Raw genomic sequence first — 20,296 nt, 5'->3', positions numbered from 1 at the left:
ATTGCAGAAGAATGACATATTCTGAATTTTACGAGTCTTCCTCCAGGTAACTCCTCGATACAGATAAGAATCAATCATCATGAGGTTTTGTCACCATCTACAGCCATTGTCTTCAACAAGCAATAGTCAATCTTAATGCAAATAGTATTTTGTCATTAGAAGGACCATCTGGTACTGTATGATGGGTTTTCCCCTCTGCAGGATCCCCTGTCTCTCTGTGTTATTCCTGTAACACACAAGGGAACGTGTACCCCTTTAAAGCTCCTTCCCTGGAATATTGCTGGAATTCGTGTCAAGGTCATAGATGAAGGATGGTATTTATTTCTAGATATTTTTAATATTATCACACTTCAGGGAACCTGGCAAGGTGTGACTTTCGCTAAGCCATGATGTGCTGTATATACTGTCCCGCTGTAAAGGGGGAATGAGGGGAACTGAAAAGAGGCCTCTTAAACTGGATACAAATAGATCTCAACATCAGAGTAGAGGTAATTGACCGTAGGTGTCCTGATTTACAACTATTTAACCTTATGCTTTCCCGGGGGCTTACAGCTATTCTTCTTTAATTTGTACATTCAATCTTTTGGCTGCATCTCAGAAGCGGTGGCAATTACCTCCTTATCTCATTAGTTAGATGTTCCATCCACCACAGGAAGTGAAGTTAGGGCAGAGACGTTATAGTAGGGGGGATCCTTAATACCCAAACAGAGCCATAGAAATGTATGTAGAACGTGTTAGCGGACGAGGATGAGGAATGGGGCATGCCTAGGGCCTTGGTGCTGACAACAAGAACTCAGTATTGCCATACAGACCTATCTTAGGGGATATCCCTGCTCAACCAACTTACAGGTCTCTGTCTACCACTAGTCATATTGATTACTGCTTGATTAATGCTCCGCACTGGCAGATGCTTAAAGCCATGTTGTTGTTGATCGCCTGGAAAGTGATCACAGTCCCTTTGAAATATCAAACACAGAGAAAGGGGATGCAGGCAAATGGACTGGGGGTAATTAGCTCAACTAATGGTCGTAATCTGAAATGGAATTTGATTGACTGCCAAGAGTTGAAGGCAGATATCCATGCAAAGATTGACCTTTTGAGAACAGCGTTTTTTAATGACAATGCATTGAATGGCCCCAACAACTTATATTTGATGGAAGCCTAGTCCGAGTCATACAGCCTTCTTTCTGTCATCAACGAAACCCCACTAGGATCTCGCTCATGAAAAGGCTGAGAGGTTGGTTCGATAGTGATTGTAAAAAAGGTAACAAAGCAATCTTAGCAGCTATTAAAGGGGATAGCATTGATACAAATAATCAGGTAATACTGTGGAGAACTAATCATCCTCCCTCATCTTCTCCCGCCTCTTCTATTGCTCTTCCCTACTCTTTGGACTACCTACATCTCATCTTGCCCCCCTTAAATCCATCTACCACTCTGCTGTTCGTACCCTATGTCTCCTTACCTCCCGTGACTCTATCTCTACCTCGCTATCCTACCTTGGCTGGCTACCATTTCACTCTCAACTTAAATTTCACTTTATATGCCTTGTCTTCAAATCCCTTATCTCTCCTCCCTTCTCTCTTTCTACTCCCCCTCCCGTTCCCTTCGATCCACTGACCATTTCCTTCTCACTGTTCCTCCTTCCCCCTGCGCCTCCTTCCGTTTCCGCTCCTTCCAACTCCTAGCGCCTCTGCACTGGAACTCCCTTCCTCTCGCAATCCGCTCCACCCCTACCTTCTCCTCTCCTCCTTGAAACCCCCTCCCCATCCCCTCCCTCCTTATTCTTTCCCCTTGACTATCTCTCTCTGCTCTCCTACCTCCCCTCTCTCTCCCTTCCCTTTCCCTCCTCCAACTCATCACCACCCCTCCCCCCTACCCAGTCCTACTCCCCTACTCCCCCCTTTCCCCTTCAGTTAATTATTTTTTTCACTGTTTTGTTGAATGGTTCATAATGTAATTTTGCTTCCACCGTTATATTGTTTATGTTTTATGTACTAAGTTTTTCCACTGTACAGCGCCTTGGTGCAAGGCGCTTTATAAATCAATAAATACAAATACAAATAAATACAAAATAAGGCTGTGATAAAAGAAAAAATGCATCAGAAATCGAAAAGAGATGGGAGAACCTTAAAAATGCCTCAAGTAAACGCAACCAAAAGAACTTTTGGAAGATTGTTTCTCATGAGAGCAGTGATATAGATCTTATCGCCATTATGTCTGTCCCAGGTATAAAATGGTAGGAGCATTATATAGAATTATATGATGCATCTCCTCAGAAAACAGTAGTAATGACAGTGAGCCAGATTTTCTTACTACAAGAGAGGCCTCACTATTGTTTCTGTCTGAAGAACTTGAATTTGAATTGACTCCCCCAAAAAATGAAAAATCGCCAGATGGTATCCCCATTGATTTATTTAAAGCCGAACCCGCTTGCAGCCTGTGAGAGATGGGGCAATGTCTCGATTTTGCTATTATTCTAGCTGCTCCGCCAGCTTGGCTCAGACAGCCATCATTGTGGGATGTAAAACAGCATTCCAGCACCACACCTGTCATGGGGCTCGCAGTCCTGACTGCTTTATTCTCCCCCCCTTTCCAGTGAAGTCGCCTGACAGCAGCAGCTCGGTGAGCAAGGAAGCCTATTCACTTTGCTTGCTGTTCAAACGCATTGTGCTTCCAAACACAATATGTAACTTGTATTGCTTATGAAAGCTTTTGTCTAATGTTTGCAAAACGCACATAGGCATTATGTTTGCATGCTAGTACAATTGCTATACAACTGGACATATGAAACAAAAATGCAGCACCAGAAGCATTAGCCAAGGCTAAAATACCTTTTTCTAAATATGCAATATTTGTTGTCATTGTTGAACTCTCATTAAACGGCATTGAAAGAGTCTCTGATCACTGTAAAAGATGAAAAATGAAATAACTCAAATTCTAGCATGTCATCCACACATGATGTTATGAAGACAACCAAAACATGTGACCGTGAAAGCATACCGGCTTTCTTTGAAAATTAAACAGGAACACTTCCTTTAAATCTGAACAGACCACCCGTTGCTTGGAGGGTTGAGTAGGCTGAACATAAACTTTATTAATGCTCGGGACATTCAACACAAATGCACTATTGCTACCAATACTTGTATATGTTATAAATGTCATTGGCCACTGATACCACAATACATTTGCATGGGGGATGATGCTGTCTTGATATTGGGCAAAATCTTCCTCGGGGCCAGCCCTTTGAGAGCAAAAATACCCAATTCAGCCCAAAATACAGGTTCTATTGTGCTGAGCAGTGATCTCATGCAAGTGACAAATGACACCCTCAAAGTGTTATTAGCATATTTATTCTAAGCAGTGAATTTCATATACATTTGGGATTCAAGTTACAGAATATTACAAAGCATAACACTTAGAGCAATGCAAAATATAGTGAAACATGGAACTTAGATAAACATAGAGAACATAGAGAAATATAGAGAAACATAGAGAAACACAGTCTTACGTCCCTTAATCAGCCCTGGGAGACCTGGGTTTCTCATAAGCTAGCTGTAAAACAAGCCCCGCTCATAGAAAAACAAGGCTGGAGGACACCGTGAGAGCCAATTCCGGGCACCTGACTGTACACGAATCAAGTCCACAGGCGATCTCCCCCTGATCCATGTGTGCATGGATATTTTATAACTTCTTGCTGTCAGTCACCATGACGCACAGTTCCAGAACTTTCCCTGTGCAACTGGCTCATGGAAAAAACCCAGCTCTCTCTGAGATGCTCCCTGCTCGCTCCTACCCCCTCCCTTGTTCCCATCTGCGCTGGCTGAGGAATGTCTTATCAGTACCTTCCCAGAGAAAAGGAAGATTAGCTTGGAGCCAGGGCCAACGTTAGTGAGGCTGAATATTCTAAGGGAAGCAGGGATGTATTAACCCCATCTGCAAGCTCTAAAAGGCATGCACTCATAGCTTAGTGTTTATAGCGCTTAAGACTGGCTATCTAAGCGCTATATAGGTGCCATGATGTTCCAAACACTCCAAAAACCTATTAGCTACATAGCTGGGGGCCCTCCCTGCCTGTCTATCATATTCCTTGTAGCTCACTACTGCATAATGGAAGTGCTACAACAGACTACTGTCAGCATTTTTAGCACATACTTTGAATACACTATTGGCTTTCAGCGGCTAATGCTGTCATCTAAAGCCCTGATTGGCAAGGTTGCAATTTCGTGTATCACTACATTCCACCCCTATTCAACGTTTGTGCGACAAATGCTGACTAATACCTATCAACATAGTATTTAGTGCAGTGATAAAGACCTAGGGGCTTTGCAAGAGGTTTAAGCAAACTATCTTCTAGCGGTTAGTTAGCGTGGCATGCAAGGTAAAACACTACCTAAACAAAAATGTACACAAAGTGAACAGTGACATATACCCTTGCCAGAACCTGGCCTACACAAAAATACCTACGCCAAGTGAACATGGACATTTACTCTAGCCAAAACCTGGCCTACACAAAAATACCTAAATCAATTTTGTATAACTGATTGTCAGTTAAAAAGCAGCATGCAGTTAAAATGTCAAGGCAATCCAGTGTAGTCTAATCTACAATGCACTATTGCATTTATGTATGGTTACCAATTCTAAAACCTGGCAGCCTTTCACCCTAAGGGCCTACCCTCCCCCTGATCCCAGGGCATTCAAGCGTGACTATGGGCTGTGTGACTAGACACTTCCCCCAGGTAGATGGAACCCAACCAGAAACCATCTAATTTCCTGAACAAGGTGAACCCATGGGCACCAGGTTGTCTAAATAAAAACAATTCTACTAATTTACATCAAAGCATGGCATGTGTTATTCATGCAATCAAAAGCAAGCAATTCAATCCATATGTATGCTGGTAACTGTAGCTCTGCGTGCCAGTGTGTGGAGGATGGTCGCCCCCACCCAGTAAAAAGCCAACACCTGCTGATTTAACAATGTTTGCCATACAATGCATTGTGTGTATTTAGCAGTCTTGTTGACCTGCCCTATGGCAGACAAAAATGTCTTCATGTCTAAAATACTGTTATCTTCAATCGGCTGTCAATACTTGTAGCAGTGCTGGGCATATCAATGGGCCCCACTAGGCCAGAAGTTCTATAGCAGAGCTGGCATCAGAACCCATAGTGGCTAGCTTATTGTGCACAGTTTCTATGTCACAAGCATATAAAGCTCCTGCAATTAATGAATCTAGCTCCCTAGCTACGCGCACTCTAGTGATGGGCCATAGAAATGGACTCCATTTGTAGCAGCTTGGTAGTACTAAGGAAACATTGCCTCATGATAAATCTATGTCTAAGTGTAGCACTGTAATAATGAAGGTGTGCATTACCAGTCTACAATTTACATGTTGTCTTACTACTGGAAAATCTAACAGGTTCACAGTGTCTACCTTCTGTGACTTGGAGAATACCCTTCTTCAAGTGGGATATCTACCATATACAATATTAACTTTAGCCACAAACACCATACTACTATCCGGCAGTGGCTGTTTCATCACACCATGGAAAAAATTCATTTAGTCAAGTTATAGTTCATTAAATCTTGGCGAGAACACTCGCTGCAGTTCTTGGTCAGAAAAACATCACATTAGACAAATTAAACAAATGGTATCCATTCAGTGACAAAAGATGCCTGACAATGTGCCAGGCCAGTACTCTAGCAATTCCATGTGGATACTCATTTGCAGCGCTTTTCCAAAGAATTATTCCAAATGTTTACAATCAAAAGGTGACTCTTTGCATTAGTGTGCTGGAGACAGCTGTCCCCACAAAAACATGAAACTGGTTGGTTTAACAAAAAACCGTGTCACACTCTGTGTCATAAAATCAAACATCAAGTCAGTCATGGTTTCATTTACCTGCCTTAAGCTGGCTGTAAAAGTATCCAGTGTTTCAAAGATTACCATTTCAAATTATAGCTCATACACTTGGCAGCATTACTTCAATTAAGAATCTTAACCTACGCACAGGTGACTTTGATGTGCGCACCCATCTTATCTCAAAATAAATTACGCTCCTGCTTGCATAATTCTGCTGCCCCAACAGTTCATAAATCATTCTCCTGCCTACGTGCAATGTAGAATATTTTTTTTTTTTCAAAAAACAAAACATCTCTGGTTAAAGCCATTCAGTTGGAAGAGTAAAACCATTTTGGTTTTTTCAGATTCATCTCAACAGTGCATTTAAAAACCATTTTTCAATGTGTTAGCATTCAATTGCTGTGTCACACAGCTGTATGTGGTGCCTGATGTTACAGTCCATAATTCATTGTCCATAGTCCTTTAAACAAGAAAGGGCAAAACATGTCATTTAAATGTGTAGCATCAAATACTTGATAATTAGCCAAGTCTGCACCGTGCCAGTTCAGTTCGCAGTGGCTCGCTTTCTCTGAGAATGCGTCTGACCCTTCTTTGATCAGTGTCACCCACAAACTGCACATTATCTTCCTATATTATGAAATGTCTTGTCGTGCTTTGCCTAGGCAAAATACAAACAGAAATGTTAGGATGTCATCAAAACTTCAATATCAGCGTTATCCACCCCTTCCCATAATACCACCCCCATCTTCAAAAAGTCTCATCAGGTAACTACACACTTTGTCATTGCTACTGCAATTATTTATCACCTTTCTGCATGTTTCTGGGGGCTTATTTACACTCAACCATACGGGGTGTAACTGCCTAATCACAAACTCATTTGTGCAATGCAATCATAGCTGGTTAATGGTACCTCAGACTGATCTGTGCTTTTACAAAGCCATATAGTAAGTACCCAGGTCGCACAATGCTTTTCTTTTTCACCAAAGCGATCACCAATGCCAGGCGCCAACTTGCTTCCAGTGTCCCATGATCTTGGTTTAGGTTGCCCTGCTGGCATCACTCCATTTTTCAAAGGTAAAGTCTTTCAGTATTTATCTTTCTTTTCTTAGCAGTGTCTTTTCAAGCCTCTGGTTTTTTCACTTGTCATCATTTTTTTTCAAAGGGCGTTTGCTGTTTTTGAACCACTCCTTTGAGTGCGATAGTCTGAGTCAGTTTCTTTTGTTGCTTCAACAAATCATTCATTCTTGCACTAAGCCGTGTGGCTTCTGGATCATGGCTAATGTGCAGTGTTCATGTTTTACTTCAAAGCCCCGCTCTGCATGTTGTCTCTTGCAAAACGGCTAAGCACTTTTGTCAGTTTTGCTTCCATCTGGAAGGCCATAATGTCTTTGTCAGTTACTCCATCCCCTGGCAATGTAGCTTGCAGTTTGCCAGATGTGTATTTTCTCTTCTCAAAGCGCCTAGAGGTTTCTTCTCCAGTGCACAGCGCTTTACTTCAGTTCACATCACATGGAGCATTGGAATGCAGCTTGCACAGCAATAGCGCTTTACTTCACTTCACATCACATCACATGGGAATGCGGTTTGCACAGTAATATCTGTTGGAATGGGCAGCTGTCTTTTCTTGGCCCATTCACAGATGCATAGGTAAATGTTCAGATGTGATGTGCCCGTCTGCCATCCTGCATGAAGCCTTTGCTCCGTACCACAGTTTACTAGGCAAATTCTTTACTTTTTGAACAGCTCTCTGTTTTTGCTCCCCCTTCCTCAGGAATGCAGGCATGTTTATCTTTCGTGTGCACCTGGCAGCGCCATTAGCACGCAGCTTATCTCTTTTGCCTATAACTCTTATACTGTGGCGGCTTCACTCGTTTCAGACAATTCATCCAAATTAACTCTTTCTTGTACTGTTTCTGCTTTTGTTTGCCTTCACACACCTCGCCCAAGACAGCTTCAAGGCACAAGCTCTGCACACACAGCAAGACTCTTGTTTTCAAAAGCGGCACTTTTCTTGTCATTTTTCTACTCCATGTAATTTTGCAAAATGTCAAAGCGTCTTTTTTTTTCTTGTAATGTGCGATCTTTCAAGAGAACTCACAACCCATTAAATCTTTGTGCTATCTTATCACACACAGATGTTTCATTCTGTTGTACCATTGCCAAACTATAACCACTCAGTTCAGTGCATTTAAAAAAAAAAAAAATGCCATATTTAGTGCAGCTCCCTGCACGTTTTTTTTTTCTGCAAGAACAACCCACACTCTATTGCTTGTGGGCTGTTTAATGTGTCAACAACATTTTTCCCCATGTATCACAGTCAACAGGTCACTATTTTCAAAGCATACATCACTTTTGAGGCAACAGCACAAATCCATGGCATAGCATGGGGACAGTCAAAAATACTCCAGGGGCAATTTAGAAAAATATAAATTGTTTTTCCCCCCAACCATTGCAAGCTGGTTCTGCAATTTCAAATCAGTACACAAAAATCGAAAATCCAAATAACATTCACTCACTTTCCTTTTAAGTGAGTCTCTCACCCAATAAAAGCATGGCACAGCCTAAAATGCAATATAACCATTTTAGTGTGTTTCCTTTAAACAGAATTTGCCACCATTAGCACATGGAATTTTACAGTTGCCAAAAGAAAGAAAAAAACTCTTTAGGCTCTCAGCACAGATGTTACTCATTCTCCTAAGCATGGCTCATTCCCCTTCCTCATTATTCAGGAATGCCAACCCTTCAAAAGCATACATCAAAAAAGACGAACCTTCGCCTCCGAACATTACAGCCCCCACTCGCTAGCACACTGGGGCTGAGTCAATGGTTAAATCACTATTCACAATTTGCATGTCAAATCCCTGCAATTATTATTTTTTTTTCCTGCCCTCATGACAGAATAGAGATGAGAACTCCGTCTCATTATGCATTCCAAATTACAACTTTAAACTTGGGAAACCACATGATAAAATTCTTTTTCTAATTGAGCATACATCTTTCTTAACCATTCATCGGAGTGCTTTAAACAAAGCCATTTCCCGCTCGTTTATTGCCTTGTACTCCCTGGCACCAATCCCATGAAGGGAGTCTTAACCACACAAGCTATCGGCCACGGCAAGCCGACACAACATTGCTGCCTTTTGAAGTCTCAGAGCTGCAGTGAGACCATCAAGGAAATGCGACAGCCTGCTCCCCACTCTACACTGTGTTCTCTCACACCATTTGTCATGTCAGCATGGCACTGCTCTTCACAATCCCACAAAGCTGCCACCAAATGTCTTGATATTGGGCAAAATCTTCCTCGGGGCCAGCCCTTTGAGAGCAAAAATACCCAATTCAGCCCAAAATACAGGTTCTATTGTGCTGAGCAGTGATCTCATGCAAGTGACAAATGACACCCTCAAAGTGTTATTAGCATATTTATTCTAAGCAGTGAATTTCATATACATTTGGGATTCAAGTTACAGAATATTACAAAGCATAACACTTAGAGCAATGCAAAATATAGTGAAACATGGAACTTAGATAAACATAGAGAAACATAGAGAAATATAGAGAAACATAGAGAAACACAGTCTTACGTCCCTTAATCAGCCCTGGGAGACCTGGGTTTCTCATAAGCTAGCTGTAAAACAAGCCCCGCTCATAGAAAAACAAGGCTGGAGGACACCGTGAGAGCCAATTCCGGGCACCTGACTGTACACGAATCAAGTCCACAGGCGATCTCCCCCTGATCCATGTGTGCATGGATATTTTATAACTTCTTGCTGTCAGTCACCATGACGCACAGTTCCAGAACTTTCCCTGTGCAACTGGCTCATGGAAAAAACCCAGCTCTCTCTGAGATGCTCCCTGCTCGCTCCTACCCCCTCCCTTGTTCCCATCTGCGCTGGCTGAGGAATGTCTTATCAGTACCTTCCCAGAGAAAAGGAAGATTAGCTTGGAGCCAGGGCCAACGTTAGTGAGGCTGAATATTCTAAGGGAAGCAGGGATGTATTAACCCCATCTGCAAGCTCTAAAAGGCATGCACTCATAGCTTAGTGTTTATAGCGCTTAAGACTGGCTATCTAAGCGCTATATAGGTGCCATGATGTTCCAAACACTCCAAAAACCTATTAGCTACATAGCTGGGGGCCCTCCCTGCCTGTCTATCATATTCCTTGTAGCTCACTACTGCATAATGGAAGTGCTACAACAGACTACTGTCAGCATTTTTAGCACATACTTTGAATACACTATTGGCTTTCAGCGGCTAATGCTGTCATCTAAAGCCCTGATTGGCAAGGTTGCAATTTCGTGTATCACTACAGATGCTAAATTACATAAACAGTTCTCACATTGTGAGCCAGGAAATGCTTTTCTTGGGCCTCCACCTGCAGATTCACAATTAATTTACAAGGACTATTATCATTTAGGCCTTTTTCTCAGCCATCATAAGGCGGATGGATTTCATCTATGTACCATTTTTTATGTAATTTCCATGTGATTTTGGAGATATAAAATCCGTCTAACTGCGACTCAGGGAACTGTAATGGCCAGTTAAACTAAGGTTTCTGGCTGATCTGAACATGTTCCAAATGTGAGAGTTGGCAAGCGGATGGAACATGCAATTAGGGATATGGGTAATAACGTACATAGTCATAACTGTTATGTATTTTATGGAAATGTAGAAAGGAACCACATGGCTGTGCTACATGGTACAGACTTGGTTGACGGCTTATCTAATTCTCCATGATTCGCGGAATCAGAAAATATGTTTATTATGGCCGTTGCTAGTAAAATGATGAATTTGTGATAGTTGAAAGGAGAACACATGATGATTACAAATGGGAATTGTTATATGATGCTCCAGACCCCTAAACCAATCCTCACTTGGAGGCTGGGATTGGGAGGAGAGAGAAGGCGAACTGTCCAATGCTAGTGGAAGGAATTATTGCAGGGTGCTTCCCCAAGATTGTAAAATTGGTGGTGTCATTGCTGCTATATAACGGGGGCTGCACTAGGACAGAGAGAGACAGGAACAGGAGGCAGACAAGAGGCATACCAACAGGAAGACTGCTGAAATGTACCATCTGACAGCTCTAAGGAGACACCAGAGGAGATTGCTGAGAGTGCATCTGGGTGGAAGCTGTCTATTTCTAGGAAGCCCTCAAAGCTGACTGGGTCCTATGGTGGGGAGCGGGAGGCCATCTTTGAGAGTGGAGTGTCCTGAGATGCAGCTAGCTTTCCTGAACTGTAATCAGAGGCTTTCTATGTAAGAAGAACTGAGCCCTGTGAAACCAAAAGGTGGAGGAGTCTGCTTGCCTTGAATCATTTCCCTTTATAGTCAGCGGGTGGGGGCAAAACCATGTAGATCCTTAGCCTATTTAACTAAGTATGTTAATTAATGAAATCCCAATTTGACAGAATACTACGGGGTGAATTTTGTTAAAATTTGAAACAAAATTAACAATGCTCACTTCCCAGTGTGCGCTGAAAACTATAGCCTATAATTTAATTGGGTAATCCTTTTTGTCCTGCAGACTCCAACTTCTTTAAGGAAGCGGGGTGTTTTTGTTCTTAAATCATTCCAACCTTTTTATCCAGCTTCCCCAACACAGGCCTTTCAGTAATTTACGATATTGGAGCTGGAATTACAGTGGCTGCTGGCACCAAATTTGCCCTCCAGTGGATCCTCGTTAAAGGATTTAAAGTGTACTCATTCCAATGACAGGGCCTCGAAAGAGTCCTGTATTGTTATTTTTCATCACTACCTCCCCAAGTCGGGAGTGGGTAATTTGCATGCCTGCTGCATTCCTTGGATGTGGTAGCCATTTCTCAGGCTCCCTCTCCGGGGCTGGGTGAAGGTGCGCCAGGCCATTTAAAGGCCTGCTGCTACTGTGGCGCGCCATGCGCCATGTCCTCCCAAAGCCTGCCCGAGGCAGGGAGATGGAGGAGGCCGTGATGCGCTCACCACGAACCTGCGCAGCCAGGTCCAGGGATCCTGCAACGGTGCTGATTGGGGTCTGACCTTAAGGGGACGAACGGACCAGGGTCCCTGTGACAGTCCCAGCCGCTCCCCGGGGAGGGAACCCGGGGCTGCAAGGTGCATTCGGAGTGTCGATGATCAATGTGTCCTGCAATTCACACTAATTGTTGCAGCTAGCTGCGTTCTTCATTGACGCGCAAGTCAAGTGATCCACCGACAAGAGTCACAGGCAACTCTTTTTCTTCCAGCCGACGGCCCAAACCTGCCGGTGCAGGAGAGGCCGGGGGGAGGCAGAGCTGCCTGTCCCACCCACTGCGAACGAGACAACCCAACGCTTGTCTAGCTTCCCCACTTGGGAGTCGGCCGAGACGATCAGGGTTTTATCATCCTTCCGTGACGACCCCCTGCACCACTCCCTTTCTGGGGAGCCAGACAGAGAGGTGGCCAGAGACGGCACTTGCAGGGGGTCAGGTGGGACCACTAGAGTCTTGAAACCCCAACCCGGCCGCAAGGGGCCGAGCTCCAGGTACCTGGGGAAGAGGGAATGTCGCCTGCTGCACCGGCGGGCCTGGCCATTGCTCGCTCATGGACGTGGGCGGCCGGAACTTCGATGCCCGCCCATTGAGTAAGCCCGACTGCACCATGGATCAGGGCTCACCTGGCGTGTCAGGCCCCTGTCTGCCTGGGAAGGTGTCCCTCGAGAGCAGCCGGGCTTCCCTCGCTTCTGGCTGCTCCCACTCGGGACTTCCCTGCTGACTGGGGTGCGCCCACCAACGCCTACCCACTGGTGGGTCGGGTGGACGAGCACGTCCCCACGCGGTGCAGCGGCTTACGGGCCGGCTCAATGAAGAGAGGATGGGGGCTGCTCGTGGCTCCCTCTCTCCGGTGGAGGGGCATCCCCGGTAGGATAACCCAACCCTGCCGGTCATCCCCGTCCGTCTTCTGGGTTGCGGACCCCCCCTCCGGCAGAAGGGAATCCTGCTCCTCGACGCCTGGTCCCCCACGCGACCTGGCCATGGACCACTCTGCTGGACAGACCGTAGCGCCAGGGGCACCCCGGGCTGTGGGTGTGCACATCTTGGAGGCAACCGAGGTCGGGCCCGCGGCTCTCCCTCCGGCTGCTCCGCCGTTAATGATCCTTCTGCAGGTTCACCTCCGGAAACCTTGTTACGACTTTTACTTCCTCTAGATGGTCAAGTTTGTTAGTCTTCTCAGCGCTCTGCCAGGGCCTTTGCCGACCCTGGCAGGGCCGATCCGTGGACCTCACTAAACCATCCAATTGGTAGTAGCGATGGGCGGTGTGTACAAAGGGAAGGGACTTAAATAATGCAAGCTTATGACCCCCACTTACTGGGAATTCTGCATTCATTGTATAATAATTGCAATCCCCAATACCTATCATGAACGTGGTTCAGCGGGTTACCCGCACCTGTCGGTGAAGGGTAGACACATGCCGATCCGTTCAGTGTAGCGCGCATGCAGCCCCAGTCATCTAAGGGCATCACAGACCTGTTATTGCTCAATCTCGTGTGGCTGAACACCACTTGTCACGCTAAGAAGTTGAACGCCGACTGCTGGGGGTCGCGCAACTAGTTAGCATGGAGGAGTCTCATTTGTTATCAGAATTAACCAGACAAATGGCTCCACCAACTAAGAATGGCCAAGCACCACCACCCACAGAAACAACAAATAGCTATCAAACTGTCAATCCTGTGTTGAGGTTTCCTGTGTTGAGTCAAATTAAGCCACAGGCTGCAGTCCTGGTCGTTCCCTTCCGTCAATTCCTTTAAGTTTCAGCTTTGCAACCATACTCCCCCGGATCCCAAAGACTTTGGTTTCCCGGAAGCTGCTCAGCGGGTCATGGGAATAATGCCGCTATATCTCTAGTCGGCATCGTTTATGGTCAGAACTACGACGGTATCTAATCGTCTTCTAACCTCCGACTTTCTTTCTTGATTAATGAAAATATTCTTGGCAAATGCTTTCGCTTTGCTTCATCTTGCGCCCGTATCAAGAAATTCACCTCTAGCGGCACAATAGGAATGCCCCCCGCCGTCCCTCTTAATAATGGCCCCAGTTCCGAAAACCAACAAAATAGAACCGGACTCGTATTCCATTATTCCTAGCTGAAGTATTCAGGTGACCGGCCTTTTTTGAACACTCTATTTTTTTCAAAGTAAATGCTTCGGGCCCCCAGGACACTCAGTCAGGAGCATCAAGGGGATGTCGAGAGGCAGGGGCTGGGACAGGCGGTAGCTCACCTCGCGGAGGATCGCCAGCTTGATCCCAAAATCTAACTGCAAGCTTTTTAACTGCAGCAACTTTAATCTAAAAGTGTGGGCAAAATTATAATTGCCATATGTATTTGTACCAATCTTGAAATCCTACTGCTAGTCTTTTAAGCCTGCAGGAAAATCAAAATCACACAACACTACTTGATAACTACTTTCGTTATTGATCAGTGTAATTATTTAGTGAAGTGAAATTTGTAGCAAGTGAAGAATTATGATTGTGTTATTTTCAATTCACTTTTGTGATTTATTCATGATGAGAGAAGTTGATTGTGTTGAGCCACGGATAAAGTGGTCTTTGACATTTTCGTGCTAATTTCTATTACTTTTAATTTAAATAAATACTAATATATTTACCATACATCGGCCTGGTTCTTGGCTCATTGTTAGCTCAGGGGAAGGGATACAAGGGGCTGATATGTGTTTGAAGTAGGGCTAAAGAAAAGATCTGCAAACAGTTTGTTGCATCACACCTTCAGTGGGGAACTCCCTGTGTTGAAGGTGGCTTCTCAATAAACCGTTACAAGTTACAGAACAAGGCTGGTAATCTGGACAAGAAAGGAGCATCCGCAACTAAGTTATTTTGCCTAATAACTTGTTTGATAGCTGGAAGGATTAATGTCTTGACCTCGATCTTCCAACTAAATGCTTTGCATGTTGTCCCCTGTTCTTTCTGCAACATTTTTCAGTTGTCCCCTTTCCGACTGTATGCCATATTTTGCATATCTATTTATAGATCCTCTACAACCCAAATTCTCCCCCTCTTTCCTGCTACCTTCCCTTCTCTCCCTGTCCCCGGTGCTACTCTCCATTGCTCAGTGCAAACAATGACACCAAGTAAGTGACTATCACACACTTAATTTTCTTGTGTGTCTTTAAGCCCTCAGAGTACAGGCTCTCGTTACCTTACATTGTGGTATTTGCAGTCTTCCACTCAGAACGTGGAAAATAAAGCTTCAATCATATTACATGTGCTTAATATCTTGCTATTTATAGGTTGTCTGGTTGGTTTGGCTGCACATGTTGTGTGATAGCGGCAACTATGCTGCTATTGCATACCGTGAATATATTACCCAATATATGATGCCACCATCGAGGCATTTGTGGCTTCACTTTATATATGATGCCAGCAGCTAGCACCTGTTCGCCTATACCTTCCAAATGGCCACATGCTGGGCATAGGATAGCATTATTAGGCTATTCTTTCACCTGGCACATGATGATCAGGACCAATGCTCTGTTACATCATGGCAAAGCTACACCTTACACATGGTGACTTAGCAGCTGCATGATTGCATTATTTGGGCAATTGAGGCTGCACTTGCCAATAGCAGCACAGTCACATGTGAGAGTATACTTTGCATGTGGTAACTAGACCAGCAATCTGATGACAGATCCTGTTGTGACAGCCGAAACCTATTGGCTTTGTCAATGCTTGTTTATGTGTGATATCAATTTAAGCACATTTATGTGCAACTAACAATAGATGGCTGCATATCCAGCAGCCAAGGGTATTGTCTCTTAAGAGGTGTTCATGGTGAATTGCTAGCAATAGGAGGGAGGCATAAAGTCACATTTTGCGTGGCGGCACAATGAGTACAATCTGGTGCCTTCTCATTCACTGTGTTTATTTCCAGATGAGATTTTTTATGCTCATATTACTGTACTTGTTAATAATTGTAGGCTTCCATTCGGGGCGGGGAATTAATCAAGAATCATTCTCTTTTCGCTAAGCAATTTATTTTCTTATTGCTTCATTATGGTGTTTGTGCATGATTTAAGTCATTGCTCTAAAATATTCTGATATTTTAGTCCGGTGTTTTTTTGCACTTTTTTCAATCAAGCCTGTCGCCACTTTCCTGTCACGACTCCACCCCGCAATGCACCCCTATTGCTGCCGCCACTTTCAAGGTGAATTCCGGAATCATTTATTTTTCCAATCACAGGACTGTGTGTAGCCATACTGAGGTGGCAGGGAAAAGAGCCAGATGTAAACGAAGAACGTCCTTTATTGGTATCCGTGTGTAACCTCTCCACCCGTCCTGACATCAACTGTCCTTTTCCAAAGACTTCTACTAGAACTCTCACCATATCATAACAGAACTCAACCCAGGCATACAAAACCTCACAGAGACACCATGCACCCCATTCTATCCCAACACTTATTTATGGCCACACCCATACAAACACAAACAAAACAAAACAAAACAAAACAAAACAAATGACACTATACACCTTTGCCCTTAGCACAGTATGACACAGAAACAGCTTAACTGCATAGTACCGAAGCTGACACATAATCCTTAGCAAAGAGTAAGGGTTTGTGTCGGGTGCAATGTCGTGTCCTTAAGGAGAACAGTTGATAAGCCAATTGGCACTGCCTACGTGAAGATGGCTAACCGTGGGCTTCTTCGAGGCTGGCCAGTTGAGCATGCAGAGAGGTGGAGCAGGAAGGAGAGCATTCACTAAAACAGAGAATGGAGGCACCTATTGCATCAGCTTTCTCAGAAGACAACCACAATGAGACGTCACGCTATTACCATCACTCCTTCCATCTTGGAATTCTGTGGACAATCAACCAGCTGCGCTGCACCATTCAACTCTCCTGCATTCCCCCTCTATGAAATGGGCCATAGGCAGAAATATCAAACTACAGTACCCATGTGGAGTTCCCACATCATATTGGCCCTCCTTAAGCAGGCCCACTGGATCAGGCTTCTGAACACCCTTCTACCCTTGTGCTGTTCGAATCCTGGAGACTTTCAGGAAAATGTAGCCACAGTCCATAGAAACCTGTCATGGCTGCCATGTTTGTCATGGTGACTGTTATTGCTTCACCATGTACTTGTGTGAAAGTCAGAGACCACTCTACATTCACTGCATGTAGCAGTGAACTGATCTTTGATCTGCTGGGTTCCCCTGCCTTCCACTGCTGTTTGGGGTGATTCTGAGAATCAGGGTGACTTGGCCTGCATTGGTGGATGCAGTCAAGCTCGTTCACCAGGATTCTCTGGGCTTAATATACTGTGCCATGAATCGAGTGGAATAATATGAACACAATACCTATCGTGATGGGCTCTCTGTGCCATATCCACTGGACACTACCCACCGAATACCTTCCTTGAACAGACAATTGGCACATTCTGACTTGCCATTGCCTTGTGGAATGCATGAGCAACACCTTCTCCTCGCATTAGAGGTAAACTTCTGACCATTGTCACTTTTCAGAAAGCGCCCTCTAGTAATTCCTCACTGTACATCCTACCCAAAGCAGCTGTTGTGGGTTGTTGAACGAACCTCACGTGTATCCATTTACGAAAACTCTCTATGAGATCTAGGCCATAACCTAGGCCAACTGGCCGTTTCCCCATGACGTAGAGGGCAATGGGGCAACAACATAGATGACTTACATTCGGATGTTGACTTGATATTTGATTGCTACTTCTCCAAGCTTTCCCCACAGAATTATCTTCAATACCCCATTCTCCTTCCATTCTGAAGGACATGGCGACAGAGCATCATCATTTTCACCATAACCGACTGAAGAAACAACTCAGGCACCACCCTCATTGCATTAAGCCTTTTCAACAACAACAGTGTGCAGTGGGAACCGCAATATACAGTCAGCTCTGCAATGTCCATAACACATTTGTATCCTTAAAGTTTTGATGTGAGCAGAGCCATTCTTGCTGACCACTGCTGTTCTCCTTGTCCTGAAAAGGATACACTAACAGCTAGTGGTCTTTCTATAATGTAAACGTTCTTCAGTGTTAAGACCTGCTGAAAGGGCACGGACATCCCCGACCCGAGAGGGTATCTCCTACAGCACCTGGATGGGTGACACCAGATAGACTGGAACACAGGCGACACACACGGAGACTGAGTCAACTACCCCAGACAATCCCACCAACACTTTCGCCCGCCCCTTAGTTACCGCCAGATACCACAGTGGTGTGGAATTGTCGAGATATTGGAAATAACCACACCACCTGAGTGGTTGACATTGGCAGGTGCACTGGCCACAGGAGTATGAAGGGAGGGCCAGGGGAGCAATGAGAGAGCTTGTTAGAGATGGGGGCCAGAGGAGTAAGGAACCTTGTATGCCAGTCGGACCCAGATCAGGACAGAGTCGCATCAGGGGAGACTACACAAACTGAGAGCCTCAATTCAAGATAGAGTTGCAAACTAACCAACCCTACTAACAATTTCCCTTTCTGCATACACCTCTCAAACTCCAAACCAAACACAACCAAAACCTACAGCACAACAAACCGCACAAACTTCACTACATTGCAACAACAAAACAAAAACACACATAGTCTTGCACAACAGTACACAACGACTACCGGCCGCAAACACCCCAGGCCCAGCCAACGGATCCACCGGGCTGTGGCTGCCAACAGCACATCACTGCTCTCTTGCACTTTTCCTGCTTCCTCCCACTAACTCACCCCCCCCACCCCTTTCAGAACCGCCAGAGTGCCAGGGGACCACTTCGGTGGTGATAGTGCGCGGTACAAATGTCCTTTAACATTAACATTAACATAGTGTTCTGTAGTCCAGGCACAAGCAAGAGTTTTGTGCTTGGTAACCCAGGTATTATTTTCTACCTTTGCATAGAGTCCTGGATGCAAATATCACTTTCTTTTCATTTCCTTTTACCTCTTGAGTAAGCACTGCCCAAACCCATAGACAATGGAGTCAACAGTCATGGCGTAATGCAAAGTCTGGAACAACAAAAATGAACCTGGGCGAAATGAGATCAGAACATCTGTACACATTTAAACAATACCAAGTCTTGTAAAAAAAATATATATTTATTTATAAGCAATTTACACAAATATTTATTGTTCTCAACATCCACATTTAAACACCACCATTCATTCCATCATTCATTCACAATCTCACTATACATGTCAATATTCCACACTTGTGGTACTAAGACCACCTAGAACCAATATATTAACATCAATTTCAACACCTCTTGGTAATTACAGTAAGTGTTAATACAAAAACAAATAGCATATTGCTTATTTGCTGTAACTCAACATATGTTTCGGTCGTCACAATAGGCCCCTAATTCAAACCGGTAAATATAAGCGACCTTCTTTAGGAGACGGATGGTTCTGTTGCAACCACTCCGAAATGTCAAAAGGTGGAGGATGTCATCAAACCTCAATCTACAAATAAACAATATACATAACATCAGAATTCCGATCTCTTATTTGTTTAGACACAGATATATCTTGTGTGTATATCTCAGTTTATGTGTATGCAGATTGGCACTCACCTCCACGTGAAATAATGGAGACGCGTGTCAACGATGGACTAAATCCTGCAGTGGTGCTAGATAACTCTGCGCCTATACTGCAACGTAAAAGGAGGACAAAGCATCTTAGTAAGCCTGCCCTATAAACAATCAACCATTATATATATGGTATGGACACACTATCTTACCTGATCAAAAATTCAGGTATGGGGGTGCCTTGCGTCTTTAGTCAATAAATCCAAAGAGGAAAAATCCCTGTTCTCGCCTGAAATGCAACACAGAGACTCAATACTCAAAAATGTTCATCTTGACAACACTGGAGGTAATCAAAACCTCCTATCAATTCGCCTCACCTCATGTGGCTGAGTCCAGATATGTTCTTATTCTGGTACCCCAGTTTTTTCTCACTGCGCGGTGGTTCCAGTTCAATGTTCCGGAAGGGATACATGGAACGAAACATCATGCTCATATATCATACTAACTAGGAACATTGTCAAGGTTTTGTTAATGCTGCTGTCTCACTCCCCTGCCCCTCCTTACATAAAGTTTTGTACAGGAAATAGATAAAAATTCCCTTCATGAACCTTTGTTCAATCATGCTGGAGGTCTATAACGACCCCACTATCATATTAGGCTTTTCTGACCCTAAAAATAATAATAATAATAATGGGTCGGTGTGCACAGTGACTGCCAAACAGCTTATAATGCTGATGGAAAACACACAACTGCAGCCTTGTCACATTACCTCACCTGATTCCTCTGGTCTGGCTTTTTTCAGACTATACCTGCAGCACCACGCTCTTTCAGTTCACTTTCAATCATAACTTGACCTGTTTGTGCTGCCATTTCAATCTCCATACACACGATGTAGCCCCTCGCACCACGAGACACAGCTTTTCCAGTGTGT

The 20,296-nt window shown here is 44.3% G+C and overlaps 1 pseudogene; it reads right to left on the bottom strand.

Moving 5' to 3' along the window:
* Nucleotides 1-11,893: 11,893 nt before the first annotated feature.
* Nucleotides 11,894-12,054, bottom strand: LOC138459974 (5.8S ribosomal RNA; annotated as a pseudogene).
* Nucleotides 12,055-20,296: the final 8,242 nt, after the last annotated feature.

The sequence above is a fragment of the Ambystoma mexicanum genome, chromosome 4p (genome assembly GCF_040938575.1).
Source record: "Ambystoma mexicanum isolate Mex_15411 chromosome 4p, UKY_AmexF1_1, whole genome shotgun sequence".
Classification (NCBI taxonomy): Eukaryota; Metazoa; Chordata; class Amphibia; order Caudata; family Ambystomatidae; genus Ambystoma; species Ambystoma mexicanum.
Note: the sequence above shows the minus strand (reverse complement) of the source record. Positions and strands in the feature narration are given on the sequence as shown.